This window comes from Rhinolophus sinicus, linkage group LG04 (assembly GCF_036562045.2).
Source record: "Rhinolophus sinicus isolate RSC01 linkage group LG04, ASM3656204v1, whole genome shotgun sequence".
Lineage (NCBI taxonomy): Eukaryota > Metazoa > Chordata > Mammalia > Chiroptera > Rhinolophidae > Rhinolophus > Rhinolophus sinicus.
Genome location: NC_133754.1, coordinates 130,596,659 through 130,621,298, shown reverse-complemented (window position 1 = coordinate 130,621,298; position 24,640 = coordinate 130,596,659). Strand labels below are relative to the sequence as shown.

At 38.1% G+C, this 24,640-nt stretch overlaps 1 long non-coding RNA gene across 1 annotated transcript in view; it reads right to left on the bottom strand.

Moving 5' to 3' along the window:
- The window catches only part of LOC141571117 (uncharacterized), a 270,191-nt gene that overhangs the window by 72,854 nt on the left and 172,697 nt on the right, over positions 1-24,640 (bottom strand). The window contains exon 3 of the long non-coding RNA XR_012495713.1: positions 6,255-7,031. This is a non-coding gene — a long non-coding RNA (uncharacterized LOC141571117). The remainder of the gene's footprint in view (positions 1-6,254; positions 7,032-24,640) is intronic.

Sequence of the window (24,640 nt, the reverse complement as noted above, 5' to 3'; positions counted from 1 at the left end):
TGGTGGTTTCACTTCAAGATTATTGACAGCCAATGATGTGCCAAGCTCTCTGGCATTTGGGAAGTCTGGAAAGATAGCTTTTTAACTCTTTACCAAGATTAAACTATTTCTTTTTATTGTCCACAATGTTCACAGAACGACTTCAAAGACCTTATCTTGTGTCTGGGCATAAGTGTTTCCAATGCTTTTGACCCATGAAAAACCTATTCAATATTAGTGATCAAAAGCACTAATGCTGACATTCAAGCAACTGGAATTTTAGTACCATTAACTTTCCCACCATAGAACTGAGTTCATTTGTTTACTGAAGTCACTTTAAGCGAGAATGACATTTCCTGGTGGGGTCCCACAGAACTGGGCTGCAAACAATTGTGATACAAACAAGGAGTCTCTGGCAAACGGGCACTAAAGAACTGAAGGAAAGGGGTTTGATGTCACTGGGCAGGACAGCTGTACACCTGCTGGAGTTCTACCTGGCATAACCTAGTGACATTTTTTTCCACTTTCTTAGGCAATAAATTTGCTTGGTGAGTAATGGTGCCCACCTACCAATTTAGAAAATTAGAGAGATAGTTTCCATTCCAGAGAATTGGCTCTGAAGGGTGTGTAGAGAGTTTGGATCTTTGAATAATCCAAACTGTCCACAGAGAATTTGTCTCACTGGCATTGGGAATGATCTGCAGAGAATACAGGACACTTAAATATAGCTACTCTGTTATACAAGCTTTTGATGACTGTATGAAGGAAGGGCCTCGCAGAGAATATGGCAAAATACTGTAAAACCTCTACAGAGGGCATTGTACTCTTTTGTTGAATGCAATTTATTTCCTAGACTTTGAGAATAATGGCCATTAAAGCCAGGCCTCAGATTTGATAATCTAATGACTAAATCACGAAATGTTTTTAGAAGTACTAATAAAACCAAGGACTGGTAAAAGCAAGCCCTAGTTTAGACAGAATTTCAATGCCGTTCTTGAATTTAAATGCAGTTCTCTGTTGATTGCTACCCCCTAAATTTATGAAGGTCTTTGTTTTCCTTTGGTTCTGTTTTTTCCCCTCAAGATTTGACCTAAAGATAAACAAAAATATTTAAAAGAATATCCAATTATATGAAGCATATTTGCAGAAGTAAACCAATAGATGCGGGAAAACTTGTGCTTTTGCTTCTAATGGAGATTAGAATAGAGCCCTGTCTCTACTTCACCAGAGTTCCCAGTTCCTTAACTGGTGTCTGGAAACACTAACAGAGAACAAAACTTTCTGCCAATCTCACTTGCTTAGATAGCTTGTTTGCTCACCTTTCCTCACACTTCCCCACAGCACTGAGGCACAGAAGACAGAGGAGACAAATAATTTTCCAATTAAGTTGGTGTGCAGAGGCCGCACCAGATTTCTCTTATTACACAGACTTCAGTGTATGAGTTGGGACAGGCCAAATTATGCTGTGATGACAAACATCCCTAAATCCCATTGGCTTAAATTAAGTTTATTTCACTACATTCAACTTGGTTAAGTAGGGGTTCTGCTCAACTCAGTCACTGAAAGCTACACTGACATTTAACACATGCTTCCAACATCTCTTTGACAGAGAGAAAGGAGAACATGACAATGTGAACATTAGCTTTTAGGTACTTCCACTTAGTAGGGACAAATATCATGTCTGCTCCTACTTCATTGGCCAAATGAAGCATATATCCAGGCCTAATTTCAAGGGTTTAGGGAAGTGCAATTCTTCCACGTACCCAGAATTATTATGCCCAAGAATATCATAATCTATAGTAGGATTCCTAAGTGTCTTGTTCATTGCATTATACCAGTGGTTGTCAACTGGGGGCAAATTTGCCCCCACCCCCAGAAAACACTTGGTAATATCTGGAGACAGGTTTGGTTGTCACACTGAGGGGAGGATGATATTGGCATCTAGTGGGTAGAGGCCAGAAATGCTGCTAAACATTTTACAATGCAAAGGACAGATCCCAAAACAAAGAATTACCTGATCCACAATGTTAATAATGCTGAGGCTGATAAACCCTGCATTACAATACATTAAATTCCTCAAACCTAGTGTACATAAGAAAATCAATGCCCAAACAGTCATAAAGCTATAGTAATTGAAACTGTGTGGTATTGGTGAAGGAATAGAAAGGCAGTTCAAGGGAGCAGAAGAAGGAACTTGAATACAGATTCATTATACATAAATGTGGTAAATGGTAGAGGTGACAATCCCAAACAATGGGGAATGATGTGAAGGTAACTGTCTATTTATGAGGGAAAAAATAATGAAGTTGTATCTTTTCCTCATATCACATGCAAAAATAAATTCTTGATTGATTAAAAATATAAAAGTAAAAACAAGAGTGTTAATTTACTGGAAGAAAAATTTTGAAGACCAAAGAAGAAGGTCTTTTTAAACAAAGAAAACCTCAAAAAAACTTAAAGAAACATGCATAACTATGATGATATCAAAATTGTGTGGCACACAAGAGACTGGGAAAATACTTGTGAACATTTATATATAACACACCTAAAATATATTTAAAATATCACCTAAAACATATAAAGAAATTCATCAACTATAAAAGCTAAAGAGGAAAATGCAAATTGAGTTTGGAGCATTTTGTAGTATCTCAAAATAAATCGAAAGTGCTCAGAAAACAAATAATGATATCAAAGGGACAGAGGAACCACCCTAAAACAGCTCCAGTGGCAAAGCTGAAACAATTTGAGCAATAAAATAGATAACGTAGTAGTGGATATGACCCAAAGTATAAAATATACAGGAGTTCATACTAATATAAATGATTGAATAAATAAACAAATATATAAGAGAGAAGAGACAAGCCTCCTTTGCAGAAGAATTCCACTTTATGTACAAAGTACAAAATGCCCCCCCATCCCCACCACAGGAGGTGAAGTTTAATCACACCTTCTCCTACCTGAAATGTGGGCTAGACTTAGAGACTTGCTTCAAAAGAATAGAATAAGGAAAGGAGAAAACGATGTAACTTTACAGTGGCAAAACCTGGCAAATCCTATCTTGGTCATACATACCATGTTTCCCCCAAAATAAGACCTAGCCGGACCATCATCTCTAATGCGTCTTTTGGGGCAAAAATTAATATAAGACCCAGTCTTATTTTAATATGTTATATTATATTATATTATACTATACTATATTATATTATATTTATTATTTATTATATTATATAAGACCCGGTCTTATATTATATTAAAATAAGACCGGGTCTTATATTAATTTTTGCTCCAAGAGACACGTTAGAACTGATGGTCCGGCTAAGTCTTATTTTCAGGGAAACATGGTATACATAAAATCAAAGAAAAAAGGTCTACAAGGAGGGATGTTAAAGGAAAAATAGGGATTAGCAGATAAGATAGCCACATATCACATTTTCTATCTTGAAATAGGGAAGTACTGAACCCCTTAACAATACAGGATGATATGAGGAAAAACTACGGCATTATTCAAAAGAAGCCACCTTTAGAAGCAGTTCTATCATTCAAAGGCAACACTTCTTCAAACTGATGCTTCAACTTTTAATTCAATTTTTCTCCATATTTTATTAAAATTGAATTCACACTTTTTATATGTGATAAATTAATGAAATAATGGTCCTCAATTTTTCATTTGTTCTTGTATCCATGACTTTGTGTGGTCCCCACCCTCATCGACTTTGGGCTTCACTAGGAAATTTTCAGTCAGTAGAATTTGAAAATGAAACTTAAAGTCTATTTTCATAATGGGTTTTGGAACCCCTGCCAGTGCCACCATATGAATAGTCCTGGGCTAGTCTACTGGATAATCAGAATCAGATAGCTAAGGTACACTCATTGCTCCAGCTGACATACTGCAATGTAACCACTAGACCTCTGAGTGAGGTCCTCTGACACCAGCCAGTCCCAGATGACCTGCCAAATGACCAAAGACACATGAGCAAGCCCAGATGAGATCGGAATCTAGCCCGAACCAGAAAGAGACCCACCCAATAGTACTATCAACTCATACAACGGCTAAGCCACTCACTGTTTTGGGGTGGTTCTAAAGCAAAAGATCTGTGATACTCTATATAGCATGAAGTATATAACTAAATGATATCCTATGATTGTCCTTTGATATTTTGTGTGGAAATTCTGAAACTCCAATGCTGAAAATTTAAATACCATTTCATGAGATAAAAGTACATAGATAAAATTTGAAGCTCAATCACTTTAAATCTGCAGGATTTGCCTTTTTTGTACTGTGCCCCCAACACTCATACCCAAACTCTATCTGAACATTCTCTAGTTTAATACAAATTTGACATGAGACCCCAGTATAATTAAGTTAATGGCTTTGCAGTCAACTTGTATAGTAACTACATTTAAATATTAGCATCTTTGCTTTAGGCGTCTTGTTCTCAGGACCATGCCCTTGGATAATACTGAGAAATATGCTGAGTTTCAGTATGAAACTAAGAAGAAACTGAGTATGCAACTCTTCCCTGAATGATGAATAAAGGAGTTCATTAGCAACTTTGATAGTTGCAAACATGTTTTTATCAAGTCCTGGTTTGAAAGCTGTATTGGTCGGGGCTGTTTGAATATTCAAACACAACAAATTTTATTGTTCACAGGAGTTTGCATTTGAAATAGGTAAACGTGATTTTGCTTCTTCTGTGGATTTGGTACAACTTTGCTTACAAATGGTAGGATGTTATTTAATGTCCCAGCATTCCTCATGAAAAAGACCATCAAAATGGAACAGTCATCTGAAACACAATCTGTAAGGCGTGTGTTCAGACACAGGCATACTTCCTTTTATTACGCTTCCCTTTATTGTGCTTCACAGGTGTTGCATTTTTTACAAATGGAAGGAAAGACCCTCCACCAGCAAAAACATTATGACTCACTTTATTGAGGTGGTCTGGAACTGAACAAACCTGCAATATCCCTGAGGGATGCCTGTACTGTCTCCCAGGACTAATCACCTGGTAATTGGAATCCCAAACTCCTCACCTATTCCAGCCAACTACAAGTTCAGTACCTTCCCAAACAGGATACTGAGGCACCAAGAAATACCACCACCACCAATCCTATCATTCTCCCCTTCTTGGCTCTTTCCAACCTAGCCAAGCTACTTTGGAGATCCTTGGACGAGTGCCATAAAGCTTGGCTAATGCACACCTTGCCTGCGATCAAAGTTATTTTAAGAAGATTTGCTATGTGGAAAAACATCCAGAGGAATAAGGTTGAAGCATTTGAAATCTCACTTAGCTCCAAGTTGTAATCTACCTCATTAAAAAACAAAACAAAACAAAAAAAATCCTCAAAAGCTAAAGGGAAATACCTTTGCCAAAATCAGTCTTATGAAATAATGCATTTTGGTACATGCTGAGGAATCACCAACAAGAAGAGCAAAACAAACCCCTTTAAACATCTGCACCTATTTAAAGCCATTATTTTTTGCACTGGCTTGAGTGTAACTCACTCTAACGTTACTTTTATTGCTCAAAATTAAGGGCAGCGGCATCCGTTTTGTTTACGTGTAGCACCATGATTATCATTAAAGGAATATATTCGATTCTTTTACATTTACATTCCTAGGAGCAAGGCAAACTCAAACCAGAAGATGCTTTTTATGCACAAATGTAAGCATACAGGCTCACACCAGAAAACGAAACCTGAATCTTCTGTAACCATTGAAAATGCTAATTATGACTATTATACACCCTTATGTGAAATACTGGCTCGAGGGGTGATAGAGTTTTAACGTGTTCTTTGTGGAAGGAACGGGTTCTGAATATTGGTGGTTTTTCCTCCCTGACTGCCTTCTGAGAGAGGTACATCATCTAGTTAGTAACTAGAAAAATTAGATGCCCTTAATCAATTCTATCATTTTAAATTGTTCCAAGACCTTTAAGATAAGAATGCAGTGGTTACCTCAGCAATAGGGGTGAGAGGTGGGTGGGAGGACAGATCACTGCAAAAGGACACAAGAGAGCTTTCTGCAGTGGCAGAAAAAAATTGTGTATCTTAATTGGGATGGTTACAAGGCTATGTGCATTTGTTAAAACTCATCAAACTGTGCAGTTAATATCTGTACATTTTATTTTAAAAAGACAAGAAAATAGTAATAAGGATGGGAAGCCAAATCAAGTAGGGCCTTATAGGCTGTGGGAAGGATTTGGATTTGACTGGGTGTGAGATCCACATTCATTGGAGGTTTGCTAGCGAGGGAGTAAAATGATCTCACTTACATTTTAAGAGGTGGACTCCGTCTGGGATATGGTTGATGTGCTGTAGCAGGACAGAACTTGAAGCTGGGAGACCATCAGGGCAATCCAATAGTTGAAGCATGACTCAGTGTTGGCTTGGCAGAGGTGGGCGCAGTGGAGGCAGCGAGCAGTGGTGGTACTCCTACCCCGGGCTTTGTGCAATGGCTGCCCAGATTATCCTCTCCACCGCACATGAAGGGTTTATGCCCCAGCTGCGGGGAAGGTTTGTTACCAGCATTTAGCCGTCAGCCATCTTTGGGAATTATGTCTTCTAATGAGAGTCACCTGTTCCTTCCCTGGGGCAGCCTGAATACAATGATAGGTTGATATAGGGCTACAAAAGCCTGGTTCTCTGGACTCCACGCAGGATACTCTAAAGCACCATCCCAGCCTTAGAGCTCCCTGCAGGGTTGGCTGAGGCCTTGAGACTGCACCACAACTTCCTCTCCACCAATCCTCCTTCTGTTCCTCCCCCCACACAGGTGTCCATCCGAAAAGCACTCCCTAAGAAATGCTAATCTCTGTCTTGGAATCTGCTTCCTGGAGAACCTAATCTGTGATGCTTTACAATAGAATTGATTCCTTTTTTCATCTGTTTAAGATTGGAAGTTGTATTTCAGGAATCTCATCCTCTCATCTCCTGATAGATGGTGAGTCGTGATGGTCTGGAAGTATCAGGCAATGAGTCTCTCCCAGCCACTGTCCTTAACTGGCCATGGCACATCACAGAGTCTCTTCTCTGGTTTTCAGTTCCATCTTCTGTAAAATAAGGAGAAACTTAATCAAATGTGATATTGCAGAAGAAAATATTTACAACTCTATGATAAAGTTTGGTTAAAAGTAACTGAAAACCAGTATATCATTTTGATGATACTCAAGATCTTATCTTCCTTTGATTCACTCCCTGGTTATTAGCCGTTTCTCAATGTTCATGTATGTCTCTGAAACATACACAGGAGACATGAAAGAAGATTAGACTAAACCTCGTGAATTCTGCAAACTGTTTGCAAATCTGACAAGACATAATTGGACAAGATTGTTTCGAATAATTACTGAACTCAATTTCTTCTTTTTTTGGGGGGCAGGGGGTGGTGGGGGATGAATATTCAATCCCTACCCAAGTGATTCTTAAGTATCTCCAAGTCACTGCCTGACTTGATTGAGCTATCCTAAGTCTTGATCTTCTCCCATGCTATTTGTTTAAGACAAGCATGTTTCAGCCTCAAGATCTTTACACACTGTCCCTCTGCCTGAAACACTCTTAAATGGTAGCACATTTCACTCCCACTCATGTTTTTGGTCTCAGCTGAAAAGTTATGTCTTCAAGGAATTTTTTCCTAACCACCAATAATGCCTGCTATCTACCTGCTTGGAACATTCCCACAGGCTTATTCCATACTGGGGGAGATTTCTAGGAACTACATGTAACTCCACATATGAGTGACAGTGACATTGAACTTAACTATTTTTAAAAATCAGAAAGTTATTTGAAAAATCACTTTAATTACTATTAGCAGCATATTACCTGTAACATACTTCAAAACAATTAACATATACCAGTCAGCTGCTATACCAAACAAAATTTTGTATCCTTGCTTTAAAGAACTCCATAGGGTATAGATTGAACCATATGCATTTTGATTTTGTAAGTTTAACTATCCTTTGAAGGGTTTTTTCATCTTGGGGGGCAGGGAAGGAAGTAATAATTACTTGTTCAGCCACTCTTGATGTACTAGCAAAGGAAGAAATACTTACATGCATTTCTACAACATCTTTCTATGGTAGATTTAGGATATCTGGGTGCAAATTCCTTGACACTCTCCTTGAGAAGTAGAGCCTATGTCCTCTTCATTTGAATCTGGGCAGGCTTTGTGACTTCTTTGACCAATAGAATATGACAGAAAGGGCACTGGCAATTTTCAGTCTTAGGCCTTAAGAAATAGTTTCTTCTTCCTGTTTCTGGGAGCCCTGAGCTGCCAAGTGGGGAGTTCAAATACCCTGAGCCTTCCGTACTGGAGCAGATATGTTTAGATGCTCCAGGTGACTTTCCTAGCTAAGCCCAGCCTTCCAGACCTTTTCTCTAAAGAGGCAGACATGAGAATGAAGCCATCTTAGACCCACTAGACTGGCCCATCCCCAGCTGAATAGCACCATTGATAGCATATGAAACAAGAGAGTCATCCAGCTGAGTCCAACCCAAATTCCTGACACATACACACACACACAATTGTGAGAGATAATAAAGGAGTTGTGGCTTCACTAAGGTTGTGGTAGTTTGCTTCACAGTGAAGGACCACCAGAACATCCACATGGTATATTTTCTTCTGTGTTTTATTTTGCATTTTCTCACACTGCCAGTGTATCTTCTTGCAATGCTCCCATACCACCAAACAACACAAATGTCTTTTCTTTGTTCCCCAAATGCTCTCCTTTTCAAAGAGTTAACAAGAAGTTTAATTGACAATGAGACTATCCACCGTTTGTTGGTAAAGTATAAAGTGTTAACGAACAAACGAACAACTTGCTTCTAAAGGAAGATTTACAGTAAATACCATGTTTTAAAGGAGCATTCACTTTGAATGTAACTTCCTCCACCTCACTCTTTCTTTCTCCCTAATATTGAAGTAAATCTCATCTTAAAGTTGCATAGTGTCCATTATATACAACAATCGTGATTTTTTTGTGTCACATATTTGCAATAGTTGACATGTAGCATGGGGTAGAATGCTCAACTGGTCCCTCTCTGATTCACACACCGTTCCTGACCCTCTATCGTTATTTGTTTATGCTCCCATTTTGCTGTGATAATCAAGGGCTTCTCAAAATGTAGCTTGCAATCTATATGCACCAAAATCACCTATACAGCTTGCCAAAAATGCACATTTCCTTGGCTCCATTAACGTCACGGATTAGTTTTGCGGGGAGTGGGCTCAGTAATCTACATTTAAAACAAGCATTTTGCTGTCTTTTACTTTTAGCCCCTCCCCATTATGGCATTTCAGTTATGATCCTTTTAACATTGTTTAATAGTTTTAATCTGTTGTGGATTCTAATTTATGTCTTCTCTCCCTTCATTTCCTGGGTTCCTTTCTGTGTTCTGTCATGTTAGGTCCTCTTAGCTTATTGTTTGACTAACTAACAAAAGGGCTCTCAATATAATTCTTATACTTACAGGTTTCTTTTTTGTTTCTTTTTAGACATTATTACGTAGAAGGGACAAACTTCCTCTTCTGATCTCTATTTAACTAAACATTTTCATTATACTTAGATTACCACATTATTCTTGATTCCAATTGTTTTATTCAACTGGAAAAAGTGCTGCCTGACACTATTTTGTCCTTCCTCTGAATATTTTGATACTATTTGTATTATCCATCTTTCAGAACACACCTGTGTCTTTTTCACACAATCTGGTAAATATTATAATATTTAAGCATCACAAGGGCATTGATGCGTAACTGAACCCTCGACTGGCCAATCAAGGCTCACAAGGAGTGGGTTTCAGGAAACCAAGATGATGTGTCCTCAGCCACCTGAAAAAATATGCAGAGACTCAGGTTACATCTGGAATTCATTCGGTGTTTTCTCCGTCCATTCCCGATCAGTTTCTCACTACCCTCCCCATGAAAATTAGGCGATCTGGGTGAGTTCATTCTCATGCTCTGGTTCAGTTTCTCAAGGAGCATGTATTGATCACTGCCATAGTTCAAAGCAGGGCCTTGAGTGGTGAGGTGGGAGTGGGGGTCTTTCAAAGCAGAAGAAAAAGAAGGGAGGAGCCCACTTGGCAGCTGGGATTCTTGAACTCCCAGGTAATGCAGAGAATGCACTGATTTATGAAGTGTACTGCACTAAGCTACAGTAAAACTGTATGGTACAATTTAGGGCATACTGTATTTCTCCAAACACAGTGATTTCATTTCGACCTTAACAGTTATTCTGCAGTCTATAAAATATTTACATTGCCTTTCTAAATGTATACATTATTTATTGTACAGTCTGTAAAATATTTATGTGATTTTCTCTAAAGATACTGTATATGGTGTATTATTTTTATTCACTTTTTTCCTCCTTCCTAGAGACAAGCATACAGTGAACTGGGTCATTTTTGGGAAATCAAGACAAAGTGGCAGTAAAGCAGGAGACACAATGGAATAGAGAGAAGAGACTGCATCTTTGTTCTTGAAGGTCTTTCTCTCACCTGCTTATATGCTATAGACCTATGTTGGCTGAGAGAACAAGTGACCAAGAGGAGCAGATGACAGTCAGCTATCAGATGCTTTGGGTTCAATAAGAAACGCTGAAACAGAAATTCAATATTCATCCAAATTTCAAAAAAAGAAAGGAAAGACAACATACACACACACACACACACACACACACTCCTAAGACATAAAACATAAATCATTCATCTGGCTTGATTGCCTGGAGTACTGTATAGACTTTATATTCCCTACTTGATCAAACGATTGCTATCTTCTCACCACACTTGGTTTAGTTCCACAGACATTTTCCATAAAATGAAGCTGAAAATGTGAATGGGAAAACTGAGGCATTGATTGAGAAAATTTGGGCTGATAAATACCATCCCCATCCCCAATTTATGATTGAATTGAACCAAACATCAAATTTCTCAAATAATTGTTAAACTCGTCACATCATTTGGAATAGTTTTACATAGAGGATATGTCTATGGGTTGCTAAATATCTAGCTAAAAAGTTAGAAAAAATGCAGTCAACCACTAAAATGTTTTGTATTCATGATAGTAATTTGTTTTGAAGTTCCCACTTGGTTCCCATTCACTGGAATGCAGAGTATCATTAGTTCCCCATATTATAGAGAAACTGGATTCCTTTTCTAGAAACTCAGAATGGAGGGGGATGGTGTAGAGCTCATTAAAAACCATTTAACACGAAGCTAAATAAATGTCAGCATACTTTGAAAGAGGCCTATTAGTTAATGTATACAAGAAGTTATCAGCACTTGTGATAAGCCAAAGAAACCAAACAGTGAAACCCATTAGATGGTACTTGTAAGACAGTTGAGCTTTAAGAAATGATTTAGATAAATTAGATTGGGATTGACAGAAAAAAAAAATAGCTCTTACAGGGAAGAATTTTTATGTAGAGCCCTTTACCTGGAGCCAAAAATCCTGAGTTTTGTCTGACCCTAAATGATTAACATGTCTACAATGAACTGGCGACTGCGCGGGGACAGAGAGGACACAACTACATTACAAAGTTCTAGTGTTTTTTCTTTTTGTCTCTTTGTGGAATGAAGGCTATAATAGACAAGATCCCCACAGACACACAAATAATATTATTGCGTCCAAAGACTGTAATTCAAAACCTCCCCTACACAGTGTAATCTGATGGCATTATAGTGAAAAAGCAATTCTGGTACATAGTTCTGATAATCTGGCTAGATATAAGAATATTATTTAGAACCTTTAGAGTAATATTAGTCTCTTGAATGGGCCTGCAGAAAATACAAGGCTGTAATCTCTGGCAAGAATATTCTATGGTGACAACTGAGAGGAGAACCATATGATATGACAGTCTGTTGGGGAGGGCAGGAGCCCATTAAAACATTTAGAAGAGGGAAATGGATAAGGAAAATTAATGAGCTTACTCCCAAATCAGTCTAGAGAGGGGATTATCACTTGGTATTAAAGGAATATTTATAGAAAGGCTCAACATTTTTATGAAAGGATAACAACTGAGACTATAGTTATATGCCACACTATTTTATCATAATACATTTTAGATGCAAAATTTTAACATATATATGATTACCAGCTACCACCAATGGAAAAAAAATTCAGTGATACATATGCCTATATCAAATTTTCATTCGTTTAGATATTTGTGAAGCCTCTATGATTAACTAACTGAAAACCGTGCCTTTGGGTAATTGAGTGATTTGACCCTATATAAAATGTTTGGATAAAAGCCAAATAAGTGCCAGAGAATAATTTTAAAGCTGATAATTTTGGTTTTAGTATACTTAATCTCAAGTTATTCTTTCTGCTAATAATTAGATAGCAGAACCTGTTTTGTCTAGTAATGCTACTTTTAGTGCATAGCAGCAAAAACATGTCATTGGCATACAGCAGAATCCTAATCATTTTGCTCCTCAATAGCAGGAAGTATTCACTTAGCTCATCCAAAAGTCAAATAAAATTATTAAGATAAGAGTTAAAGGAAAGGGAACCAAACTAAAAGTATTCAATTTTTATCTCTTTTTCTTTGTTTGATTTTTAAAGAGGACTTTCAGCTAATTCTCGTAGCATAATAGTAGCTAAACATTTTATAAATTCTAACCATTTGTCAAACACTATTCTACATTATCTACAGTATACATTTATTTAATCTCCCCCAAAATCCTATGAGGTAGGTACTGTTGTGAACCCCATTTTACAGATATGAAAACTGAGACATAAAGCTGATACCTTACCCAATGACATATATTAAATAAATGGGAGAGTCATCTTGGTTTAACCCAAATGCCCTAATGACATAGGCCTTAGACGGTCCTATATCAAAACTTTTCTTTACCAAAAATAAATATTTATTCTATTTTATTTATTTCTGAATAAATACTTATTCAGAAATACTTACTAATTTTGATGTTTTAGTAGTTTATAAAGGAAAATAATCACATTATATGAATACTGAAATAATTAGAAGAGCATAAGGGAGCAAAAGAAAGTATGTGTATAGCTGGGGTGAGGGTGGTGTTTGGTGATAGCGGTAAGAAAGACATACAAAAACATGTAAAGAAAGAAACTGCTTCCTCCTAGTGAGTTAGGATTATACATAAAACATATTATCTTCAGAAGATAGCTCAAAGTACAGGGAAAAGGACACAAGTTAAGGAACGGTGGAGCGGTGAATTATGCCCTATTAGTTCTAAGTCTTGACAACTGGCACGGTGCCTTTTCTCCTGTGAGGAGCCCACTGAAACATTCACAGTGACATTGCTTTGATATGTATGGATCAACCCTTAGCCTCTTGGCATTTGCTGTTGGGTCCTGTTTGTTAGGAGAACAGTTTGTGAGTGGCTATTACAGACACCACATTATAAAGTAGATAAGACAATAGGACCAATTTTTCTCTGGTTCAAAATAGAGATTGTTTTGTGGACTTTTGGAGACGTTATTAAATTTATTGTAAGGATAGCTGAGTTTAAATTTTGGGCTTTCCATTGATTACATATTTGATTTTCTGGAAGATCCCCAAACATTTCTCCAGTTTTCTTTCTAGATTGCTTTTAAAAATTATAATGAAGGCTTAGTTTTCATTATCGTTCCATAATTTTAGTTTTAGTGTGAGCATGGCAAATCAGTAGTTGCCATTTGCCTCTATTTAGTAGATGTTAAAAAGGTAGGTCATCATCTTTTTCTCTCATTCACGAATGCTATGATTACCTTACAATGATTGCACAGGTCAAGTTCCCAAACATCCATGATCACATTATCTGCTTTACATATCCTAAAAATTTGTAGGATATCAAAAAGGAGAAAATAAATACCATACAACAAAGCTATGGTTCATTAAATATGTCATATTACTTCAAAATCTAATACTTTATAGTATATTTAGACAAAATGTGTACATATTTAAAATCATCAAAAGTCCAAAATTACCCTATTCCAAGGACAGTGGATTTTAGATCAGTTACTACAATAATTTGAAGGCCAGCTCACCTACTACTGATACTTCAAATTAAGGCTGGTTTGACTTCAAGGAACCTTTTAGTTCTGTACCAAGTCAAAAAGAGATTCTACGGTACGGCAAGTTTCCAAGCACAGGAATTAAAGAATAGCTGGCTCTTCTGTAAACTGGAGTTAGGTGGATGTCAGAAACAGAATCAGTTCTCCTAAGGATCACAAATGCCTTTACTGCATCTTTCAGGATCTCTGTGTTTTATTTCAGCTCTAGTTATCTTGATACGATCTGTCTAATCTTTCACTAGACTGGCTTCCATGGCTTACATCTGGTCCAACATGGTGACTGCAAGTGTATTGGATATTATAGACCTAATATTCCCATTTGTCAGCTACAGCCCTGATTCTTAACTGAGAAGCATATCTACTCCAGATGAAGTGTGAGTATTTAAATCTTTAGTTAGAAGAGGAGGGGCATGAACAGTTTAAATATCCTTCTTTCATATTTTACTATGAATGCTATATTTTGAAAAGTTAATGAACAATCAGTGTTTCATTGTATAAATTATGAAAATAAAAGCTTCACCAAATTTTCCTAGGGAATGAGAAAAGATGTTACAGTTTAGAGGCACACTTGGCTGCCGCGTCTGTTTCTGTGTCTTTTAGTTCGAACTCAAGAGACAGTGTGAATTGCCATGACTGAGTCTAGCCAGCCAAGGAGGCAGGTTTTCCACCTCTGATCTAGTCCATTGTGGCTGGAAGAACAAATAACAGGGAACAAACTTGACCTATCCCTTCAGTGGAGGACATGGGTGACATAATCCACTGAGAAGAGCATTATGGATGTTTAGTTCCCCCACCTCTCAATCTGTTAACTATACAGCTGCAATGATCAAGCTTCAAAAAGAGGCAAGTCTTGGATTCAAATTTGAAGGGATATAACTTAAATAAATCAAGTATTGAGAAGGGTGTATTATGGATAGGAGATATTTCAAAAGCAATAGTATCCCAAATACAGTTTCTGCAATATATTAATATTTTGAAGATAATGGATATGCTAATGGGTCTGTATCAGACCAACTCTTGAGGTAGGGCCCAAAGCAGTTTCATAACCAAAATCACAAACATATTTGCTCTCAGAACCACACTCTCTGCTGCCAATGAACATTTCTGTTGGGAAAGGATTCTTGGTTAAAAGCTGCCAAGTTTACTAAATATGTTTACCAGTAGGAAGGAGTAGCTAGAACCTGCTAGAAAGGAAGAAGATATTGGTCCACCCATGCTCTCAGCAGATTTTCTTCCAAACATGGTTTTCCAACTTGAAGTAGAGAACAGATTTTCACCTATCTCTAAAAGGTTGGGGTTCATGTCTTTAAAGTCCACCTTTCCCCAACCAAAAAAAAAGTGTTTAGATAGGCCTTTCCTTCTTTCCTTTTCCAAGGAAGTAACTTTTCCTTGGAACCAAGGAAGGCAATTGGAACCAAAAAGAGGAAGTGTGTGTATGACTGGAGTGGGGGAGGACAGGATAGGCAAGAAGGCAGGAGGTGATGGAGGACACTAAAGGCTAGCTTTTCTTTAGAATTTTATCTCCCAGGGCCATTCCATGTGACCTCTTTCTAACATATCTTAGATAGGAGGTAAAGAAAGATGGCATGAGGGGCTCCCACATTCAAGGGAGAGAAAGAGGGAATTATTAACCAGTAAAGCAGGATGCTTCAGAAAACCACTGAGTTCCTCTTGTAGGGAAAGAGATTGCTCTGTAGATTTTTTTTTTTAAGGCTGACATCCTCATGCAATATTTACATGCTATATTACAATAGGTGACCCAAATAGGATTATGCGGAGCCTTTTAATGGTCCTCATTCATTTCTCCTATTAAGTGGAGAAATGGACGGTCTTTGTCACATATGAATTTGAGAGGGGGCTGGATTTTTCTCAGCCTAGGCCTGCTGAGACAGCTCCTGGTATGCCTATTTTGACTTCTCTCTCTGTCCTGTCTTCCTGGCCCAGTTGTCAGTTTATTTTGCCTTCAGGCTGAACAGGGCCTCTCCCTTCCTGTTAGTGCTTTGTCACTGCTCAGTCAGCAAGTTATCAGCCTTCCTCTCTGCAGCAATTTCTCCTCTTCCCACCTAGCTTTCAAAAACACATCCAGGGTTGTCCAGGAGTGTCCCATCTGTCCTCTGGGACTTGAGGAAGAGTTCTCTAACTGTCATGTAGGCTGTCCGGCACCAGGCTTTCCCAGGCCTCTGTGAGGGAGAAGAGTTGATTCTCAGGGCCTTTACAGACCAGAAGTCATTGGCTTTGTGAAAGCTGTTACTTTGTTTTAAGAACCGGCATGAGTCTGTTATTGTTGGGTAGTCCAGAAGCTAATCACTCAGAGGGAGTTTGATCCTGTCTGGTCTCAGAGAGAACACTGCAGAGGCTTGTCTCCTTGCTGCCTGCCTACCAACACAGGCCTATCTCCGGCCTGGGCCTTCTCACCGTTCCCTGGCTCACCCTCCCTGGAGCCTGAGCAAAACCTTCACGCCACCGACTCACAGAGGTGGAAAGGCAAGGGGACTTGCAAAATTTTGAAAGAAATGTAACAGACTCTCACAAATCACAATAGTATTATGGCTTTAGGTCAGTTTGTTTTCTGTTTCTCTGTATTCATGAACGTCTTGCTATCCATGATTTTTTTTTTTCATTCCTCTATTGTGAAATACAACATGCATTTAGAAAAAGTACATAAAACATATTGGTCAGGTTAATGAAATATTATAAAGCAAACAGCTATTTACCTACCACTGTATTATTTAAAATGCTACTTTTTTTTTCAGGCCAAAAAAAAAAAAAAAAGTCCTTTAAAACTTGGTCCCCTTTGACTTATGGAAAATAGTTAGGACTATATATGAAAATAATGATTTGGTTTTTAATAGCTCAGTGATACAATAATTATTTTATGTACATATATCTTGCTAAGCAATAGGCTCAATTATTTATCTTCATAGTTATTGGAGACAAAATCTTTATTCTAGGTTACCTCCCCTTATTAAACTGCTGTATTCAAGGACTTTCTCCTTCTTCTGCAAGGCTTACAAGATAAACAAATTGATCAGTATATTAGGGTAGGCAAAACACAGTTCTTTGTACTTACAAAGTGAAACAACTGCAAAATGTCTTCGTGAGTCTAAATATCCTATATGAATTACCTTTGGAGAATTCAAAGTTTAAAATTATTCTTCCCATTCCCATAAATAACTCTACAGAGCTAACGTAGCCTTTTCACATCAATATTTAATATGTGCTTACTACGTATATACTAGGCATTGTTCTAGATGTTTGAGCTATAAGAGTGAAGAAACAAAGATCCTTGCTTTTTTGGGGCTTACATGATAGCAGTGAAGAAAGAGGCTACAACAATAAACATAATATATAAATAACTTATACAGTATGATAGAAGGTGATGAGTGCTATTGAAAAAAGAAAACAGAGCAGGGTCAGAGAATTGGGAGAACAGGGTGGGGTGGGTAGGCAGAGTGCTGTGTGAAGTAGGGTTGTCAGGATAAGTCTTTTTGAAAAGGTAAGATGTGATCAAAGGCTTGAAAAAGGTGGGGGAGTTAGCCATACAGATATCTGGGGGAAGAACATTCCAGACGGGTGGAGGAAACAGCTTTTGCAAAGGCCGTCAGATGGTAGCGTGCCAAGTGTGTCTGAGAAAGAGCAAGCAGGCGAGGGCTGAGCAGCTGCAGCAGGGGAAGTCGGGAATGGAGGAGCTGGAGGTAAGGTTGGAGATCTGGGGACCACTTCATATAGGGTGTGGGGCATAGTGAGGACTTTGGCTTTTACTCTAATAAAATCGTGAGCCCTTGTAAGATTTTCAGAAAAAAAAAAAAATGAAGAAGAAAAGGGGGCATGATCTGATTCACTTTTTAAATAAGTGTGCCAGTTATTAAGCTATTGTCTGTCCACTGCAAACTCATCCTTCTTGTACTTGCCTTCGTGACGCTGGGGCCAGGACTCTGCAAACCATGTTTCTGCTTTGCCAGCTGCACACTTTTCGACTCTGCCAACAGGCAGTCATAGCGGGGGCTGCCAAAGTAGAGGGGGAGAAAGGATTCGCTCCTTCCTGTTTGCTTCCTGTCTGCTTCCCGTTCCTAGCAATGCCTCTTCCATCCAGCTGTAACACTAGCCCCTTCCCTTAGCAGCAGTTTGCAGCTTCCAAGCATTCACAGAACTAGCCTCATCACACTCCCTCAGAAGCACCAACACCTTCCAGTCAGAGCCTCTCCTTAGAGGCCTCAACTACTTAAGTATTAATATTTCCAACCTTTTCCCTCTATTCACCAGTCATGGTTACTGCTTCCTGTGCTTTCTACCTCCATTATACCGCTTTTTGCCTTTTCAGTTACTCAGTTAACAACTTAATATTCAGTTAACAATCATTATATTACATTCTATCTGTTAACATAACTGGTATGAGCCCAGGTTACATCAACCAAGGTGAGGAAAGCTGTAGGAACAGATTTGGGGGGAAAATACCAAAACTCCAGCTTTGGACATGTAACTTGGACAAATAGAGATGTCAAGTTGGCAGATGGATGTTAGCACAGAGCTAATTTTCATTCTTTTCTATATGGGCCTTGGGCCATGATCACACCTTTTGCTATACTAAAAATATTCACTGAATGTTTTATGTTCTTGAATTTAAATTATTTTCAGGAATTTTAATCATTCAAGAACACGGATGTTGGAATTAGATAGAACTAGGTTTGAATCCTGGCTCTTTGGTTGATCTGTGACATTGAAAAAGATATATAACTATTCTAAGCCTCAATTTCATCAACTATAAAAATAGGAGTAATATTACCAAAGTTTAATAGTGATTGAAAAGTGGAAATTAAAAAAATATATATACCATGGTGAGAACATAGTAACCTTTAAGCGTAAAATGTCCTCCTCAGTTATCTATAAAATGGGAGTAATATATATTTTATAGCCTTCTTTTGAGTATTACACCAGAACAAGACTTGTAAATCACTGAACACAGAGTCCTCTATACAACAGGCACTCGAGAAATCTGAGTTTCCCTCTTAGCATACTATTTCATTGAACCCTCATAACATCTCTCATATTTGCAAATTTAACAGCATTTTTCAAAATCTGTTCTATAAAGCATTAATTCCAGGGGGTTAATAAAGTCATAAACATATCTTTAAGAGTAACCAGCATGGTCAACTATGTAGATTTTGATCAACACGAAACTGTATTTTTATCCCTTATCCACTCTCTACACTTAATGTACTGGGGGTGACCTTTTTTTTCCCTCTGGATTGGGCACTTTGACAGGCTGGTAACTTGTCTCCTCACTCTTAGCAATAGGCAGGCCGTACCACAGCCATTTGAAGTCATTAAGTATATCTTGATTCAGATGCAGCAGCTCCTCAAATAATGTCGTTTTAGTCAACATTATTTTGTTATAATATTGATGAGGAAAAAAAATTTTGATACCAGCCTGCAACCACTGTGCACAGTTTGCACGTTCTCCCCATGTTTCCGTGGGTTTTCTCTAGGTATTCCGGTTTCCTCCCACATCCCAAAGATGTGCACGTGAGGCGAACAGACGTGACTAATTGTCCCAGTCTGCGAGAGTGTAGGTGGAGTGCGCCTGGAGACAGAAGGGCACCTGTCCAGGGTGGGTTCTCATCTTGTGCCCTGCGGTGCGGTGCCAGGAGAGACTCCAGCCACGCACTCCCCTGAACTGGAGGAAGTGGGTTGGAAAAAACTATCTTACTTGTTTTTATTAATCTTTCTTAACTGTATGTATAGCTCACATCTACTTCAATGTAGAAGTTTGGTGATGTTTTTGTGACCAGAAATATGCTGTAGGAACTTAACTCTTGTATATGTCAATTAACCTATGGTAAAATTGGTTTTGTTATACTTTCACTTAAAGTCACAGTTTCCAAGAACCTATTGACAACATTAAATTACTGTATGTCCAGGCCCAAAGAGGTGACAGCCGGGTGAATACCATGGCTGGTCTGTAGCTGTAGGTGACTCTGTACTCTATGGATCTTTTTGGATCATCTGAAGGGTCTCAGAGAATGACAGCATATTTTCCAAGGGACTACTCTGCTGTCCACAATTAAGTCAGGGAAACAAATTTATTGTCTATGATCAAACCCAATTAATTACCTCCTCTTTACTAGTCTAGATCCCTGGAACCCAGAGATGATGGTACCTTGCTACCAAGGAGCATTGTAATAGGTATCAGAGAAGAAGTAATTTGCTTCTAGGTAGTGATGTTTCTGAGAGAATACAGTATTCGGATTAAGGACATAGACTCTGTACCCCAACCCTAGTTCTACTTCTTGCTGGTTGTGATTTTAAACAAGTTACTTAACCTCTCCGAGTCTATTTTTCAACTCTAAAATGGACACTGATAGAGTTGTGTGAGGATTAGGGAGCTGACACATGTAAAACACTCAAATTGGAGGCCAATACATTACAGACACTTGGTGTTGGCTGTTCATATTGGAGAATTTATGATTCGGTTAGAAGAAAATAAAAAATAACCCAACGGTTAGTATTATGCTGCATGTTATTGCTAAGATGTGAAACAAGGCTTGAAAAACTAGTAGTATGTGTCCCAGAAGTCAAGAGGGTATTACAAAAGAGGAAAGAATGGATCTGAGCCTTAGATGATGGAGAGGAAATTTGTGCTACTTCTGCTTTTATTCTTTTGTTGTTGTTTTGGGAATGAAGGCAAGGAGAGTCAGAGATTACAGTAGTAGAAAAGGGGAAATATTGAAATAGAGACAGTAAATTTATGTTTCTATTTTTCTGGAGGTCCATGTTATTACCTTCTGATTGGAAAACTGGCTTCAGTCTATTGCTGGGTGGATGGGATGTTTTCTTCTCATTACAGCACTTTAACTATAGATCTTTCGTTCATCATCCTAATTTAAATTTTTTCAGTGTTTTACAAAGAAGGTAGGCATAACTCCCCTTTCTTTAGTTGGCTTTTATCTCACTAGCATTATTATATAATGTAGCTTTTGAAATAATTTCAATTTGGATCAAGTTAATATTTCCTTAGAGCTATTAATCTCCAAGACCGTAACTGCAATACCAATTGGCATATAGTTTAGGGGCCATCATAGAATGCAAAAGAAAGTATCAGATATTTAACCTACAGTATCCCTAAAAGATGACTGTAATTACTTCTTTCTTAGAAAAAAGAGATGACTAGGAACTTGGATGAGACATTTTTCAGGGCAGATGATCAATGAGATAAACAAAAATCACTCATTGGAGAGGAACATTACTTATCACTCATACTTTGAAAAATGAGAGGAAGCATTCCAGTTCTGCGGATTTACTTCTCCTGTAATTCACTGCATTTTAAAATGAGCAGCTTGGCAACATAGAAATTTAGACTCATATTTCTATCTATAAATCACCAGTTGGTCCCTTATGTTGACAGTTTCTGTACAAAATCAGAGGACTTCAAAGTGTTCCAGCAACAAAATGTAAGAAATTGTAGAACACATAAATTTCAAGTGTTTTCTACCTACGTCAGCAACATCATTTTAGCAAAATACCGACAGGATATTCAAGTTCCAAGATGGAAAATAAAAGAAAATAAGGTAAATAACAAAACAGAATTCAAAATAAGGGGCAATCCCCCCAAAAAATAAATAAATAAATCTGTTGAAGAACAAAATAAGGGGCAATCGTGGAAAACCAAACAAATTATTGGGAGATGCCATTCTGGCTTCATAAGCTGCTTGTTAGTTTCCTAATGAAGACAAGTTAAGTTGGAATATAAAGGAGAAGTACTAAGTTGAAAGAAAAGTACTGTTTTGAGCAAATGTTATATCTTTGATTTGTCAACTACTACTAAGCAATTACAAAATGGGCCAAACACCTTGTGAATCATTAGGATAAAACACAATATACAGGAACTTAGCTCCTGCCTTCAAGGAGCTTATACTGTAGTCATTTTGTGATTAGAAACGCAAAAACAACTGTTTAAAAGTGTAAGATTCAATAAAGCTGTAGATCATGTAATAGGAGACTATGGGACCACCAGCCTAACCATCTCCAGTATCTAAGAAGAAATATTCTTCCCACCATTTTCCTAACAAATTTAACAAGAGTATCTGTTAAGCTCTTGGTGACCCTTAAAATGAGCAAGCCAACTTTTTCATGAATAGCCTATTCACACACAGAGATCTGGACCTTTATATTGACTTTTACCATTTCTAATTATTTTTTACAAGTGATACAAAAGTGGGGGGTGAAAAAGAAAAAAAAAACCTTTTAAAATCAACTCCTTAAAAATGACATAGTTTCACTTCTCCTTTTCATTTAGTTTAAGTGCCTTGGCTATTGCCTTTATATTGTACTTATTTGTAACGATCAGTTAAATTGATGAATGGCAGAAATAGTAAGTTTAATAGATTGTGCTGAATATTTTGCTCTTGAGCTAATGTTCTAAATTAGTTAGGTTTAAATGATTATGTCTTCCTTTACAACTGCCTCAAATTCTAAAAATGTTGTACCTAAATTAAGGACATTGAAAGGAAATGTACCAGGAGGAATGGGCTGAGTGTTATGGAAGTAATATCTTAATGCATTGTTATTGCTTTATTGATTGGAATCGATCTTGCTTCTTGTTCATTTACATAGGTGCTCCATTGTGACAGCAATTGTGAAAACTGCAAACTATTTCTACTCACAGAGTTCTGTATTTTAACAGCAATCTCAAATCTTGCTACAAAATGTTTTATACCAAATATGAATTGTTTTTGAGGGAGCTGGTAATAATTTCTTTGGCTTCCCTGTAGTCTTTCTGGCTTACTGAATTTAAATGCTTATGGTTGGAAGTGTATACAGTAAGTTCTCACTTAACATCACTGACAGGTTCTTGGAAACTGTGACTTTAAGCGAAATGAAATATAATGAAACCAATTTTACCAGAGGCTAATTGACATAAACAAGAGTTAAGTTCCTGCAGTATATTTCTGGTCACAAAAGTATCACCAAGCTTCTACATAAAGACCCACAACACTTTTAATATTCAACATTGAAGTAAATGTGATCTATACATACAGTTAAGAAAGATTAATAAAAACAAGTCAGATAGTTTTTTCTAACCTGCTTCCTCCAGTTCAGGGGAGTGCGTGGCTGGAGTCTCTCATGGCACCTCAGGGCACAAGGTGAGAACCCACCCTGGACAGGACACCCTTCTGTCTCCAGGCGCACACCACCTACACTCTCGCAGACTGGGACAATTAGTCATATCACCTGCACATCTTTAGGTTGTGGGAGGAAATCGGAGTACCTGGAGAAAACCCACGGAGATATGGGGAGAACATGCCAACTCTACACAAACAGTGCCCAGGTTCTCATGAAGTTGTAATGAAATGTCATTGAATGAAATTACATTATTTATTGGAGGAGGTGCCGTATGCATACATACCTTAAATATATATAGTCTGTGGTGCAAATGACTAGGGATTTCTGTTGAGAACAATTGAACAAACCTGTCATTTAAAAGATCACGATAATGACAACGTACATTAAAAACTATGTAGCGGGCTTCAGAACACAGGCAAGAGGGCATCTAATGAAGGAAAGAACATTTCTAGGCATTACACTCAGTTAAAATAGCAAGAAGGGAAAGGTGGAAACTGTGGTTTGTGGGCAAAATTAACAATAGTATTTCCACATTGTTCTCCTTCTGAATCCATGCTTTTCTTTCAGAAAAACACCAGGGCTTTATTTATCTGTTGGCTCTGTCTGTGGTTTGCAGAGGTGTCATTGTTCTTAGGCACATCCTGTTTTCCCTTAGATGGCCACTTAGGTTCAGTGGAAGTAACCAGAGGGTCAGCTTTGTTGTCGTTTATGATGCAGAAAAACACTGTGTTGTTCAGGAAAACTGAAACCCAACTTGAAACTGTTCCTTTTAGTTCTCGATGTGGAAAATAAACTTTATTTCCCAATAACAAGAATTACTGTAAAAACTCATGGACACTCAACTGGTGGATGGCATTTTCAAATCTAGAAGGAGGCAGAATTATTTGTGGTCTGTAGTAGTCCTTTCTCTCTCTTTTTAAAGTACATATCAGTTTACTCTTTCCCTGTAATGGTGACCTGCCTAAAATACATTGTGCCAAGGAGAGTTGTCTTATTTCTGCCAGACGGTTAGACTTTCTTCCTGCCTCCTCACTCAGCTGAGGGGTCCTGTGCCAGGAACCCCTGTGGAGAATTGCTGCTAGCTCTCAGAAGACCTCAGAAAAAGTGTGTGAGCATCGCTGAGCTGAGTCTCTTTACTCTATAGCGCATCCTTGCTTCCTCTCACCACTCTAGAAAATGATCTTAGACATTACAGCATGTGTGCTGGTATGTTAAATCATAGGGTAGAAGACAGGTGATTATCCTCATGGTTCAAACCAGACCCACCCAGTTACAGCCTTTCCAGTCTGTTGGCATCCTCTCCCGGGTGTATCTAAACCTCTCAGTGCTGCCTCAGGTCTAGGACTTCTTGTCTACCACAAGGAAACTCCCACCCAATGCACAGCCTTGGCCTGGCGCCCCCTCTAGCTTGCTCTCACCCTAGCACATTTCCCCAAATCAGAGTTAAGTATTCAGTGGGCGTTGCCACTCCAAGGTCCAATTGAAGAGCTAAAGTGGCTACTGACCCTACACACA